The sequence below is a fragment of the Notothenia coriiceps genome, unplaced genomic scaffold (assembly GCF_000735185.1).
Source record: "Notothenia coriiceps isolate Sejong01 unplaced genomic scaffold, NC01 NC01_scaffold00033899, whole genome shotgun sequence".
Lineage (NCBI taxonomy): Eukaryota > Metazoa > Chordata > Actinopteri > Perciformes > Nototheniidae > Notothenia > Notothenia coriiceps.
The window spans coordinates 28,591-30,347 of NW_011366600.1; the positions used below are offsets into that span (position 1 = coordinate 28,591).

The window sequence follows — 1,757 nt, forward strand, 5'->3', positions numbered from 1 at the left end:
CTCACACACACACACACACACACACACACACACACACACACACACACACATTGTACATGGCATTGACTGGTGTGCTCGGATTGGGAGCACACTGTGGTATGGTTCAGCTTTACCATTATTATGGTTCTGTGGCCTAGCTGGTGGTACCCCTCACAACTCACATGCATGCACACACGCACACGAAAAAACTGAATCAGAATGAGGTTTATCGCCAAGTGGGGTATTCATCGAGGAACTCTCATTGGTGTTTGGTTCAAACTCAAATCGACAGCGCTTGAAACAATATTTAGATCTCTGTAAAAGGAAATCTATCCCATTCTTCAAAGAAATATCTATGTGTGAAACTATCAGTCAAATCTCACCAGTACAGACACTATCCAGAACTCTTTGATATTACAACATTGAAGTGATTAAGGAGGGCGGTCGGAAGGAAGGAGAGATGAAAAAGAGGAGAGGAAATGAAAGGATCTTTATGGGAGCCCCGTCTTCCTGCTGCAGCTGATGGCGGAGGAGGGAAACAGGCTTGAAAAGGAACGCTAAACTCTTACCCAGAGAATGCAGTGTTGCATGTGACATGGACACACACATAGAGGAGGGATGGAGACAAATAGACCCCATTACACTGTGCACATTGTAGTCGATTTAACTTCATTCAATCTTTTCCCTCTGTGTAACAACAATGGGCCACAATTAACATGAACACACACTTTATTTCTGCTCAAACACAGACCGTCCTGCGGCCACATACACTCTCTACACAACCAAATGTGGATTAATCCGCCGCTTAAAATAGTCCCCAACACACTGTTTCTGTCTGTTTATACGGAATATGTGCTAATCTACAATAAAAGTGAGTGTCAACATTTTTAGCAGGGGGCGGTGCGGAGATCAAACAGCAGAGCCCATCTGTGTGATGTGAGGCCAGGACGCCACATGGGAGCCACTGTGTGTGTGTGTGTGTGTGTGTGTGTGTGTGTGTGTGTGTGTGTGTGTGTGTGTGTGTGTGTGTGTGTGTGTGTGTGTGTGTGTGTGTGTGTGTGTGTGTGTGTGTGTGTGTGTGTGTGTGTGTGTGTGTGTGTGTTTCTGTGTCTGTGTGTGTGTAAGGGAGAACATGTATATATAAAGAGGCATGCTATGCTTATTCCCAGGCTTCAAAATAAGTCAGAGATCACAGCTGGACAAATGACCAAAAAGACATACACACACACACACACCGAGTCAACATGCATGGATTCAACATTTTTTGGGCACCATATCCAAAAGGATCCCAGAGATTATCAGAGCCGATCAGAAATGTGGTAAATCTGCAGAAGTGGAACTATTTTGCTCCCGTCATGCTGTAGTTTTGTGTGTGTGAATGTGGGTGTGTGTGGTTTACCAGCATGGTTAACCAATACTCTCTAAATGCAAAACTGGGCACCACACACACTGATCCTCTCTCTCTCGCTCTCTCCAATCATTTGGTTACATGTGTACATTCAAATTGTGCACGGACAAATATTTGTTTAGAACGGTTCCTCTATCATATTACAGTTAATCACAAACTTTGTGTATCAACGCCTGCTTGTGAAAAACCCACTAAAATACACTGTAGATTTACTTCCTGCAAGTTAACCGCGACACCATGTGTGTGTGTGTGTGTGTGTGGGCGTCTGTGTGTGTGTGTGTGTGTGTGTGTGTGTGTGTGTGTGTGTGTGTGTGTGTGTGTGTGTGTGTGTGTGTGTGTGTGTGTGTGTGTGTGTGTGTGTGTGTGTTTG

The 1,757-nt window shown here is 44.6% G+C and overlaps 1 protein-coding gene across 1 annotated transcript in view; it reads left to right on the forward strand.

Moving 5' to 3' along the window:
- LOC104961882 (runt-related transcription factor 1-like) overlaps window positions 1-1,757 on the forward strand; it is a 9,045-nt gene that overhangs the window by 6,357 nt on the left and 931 nt on the right. The gene's annotated exons all lie outside the window — the stretch shown is intronic.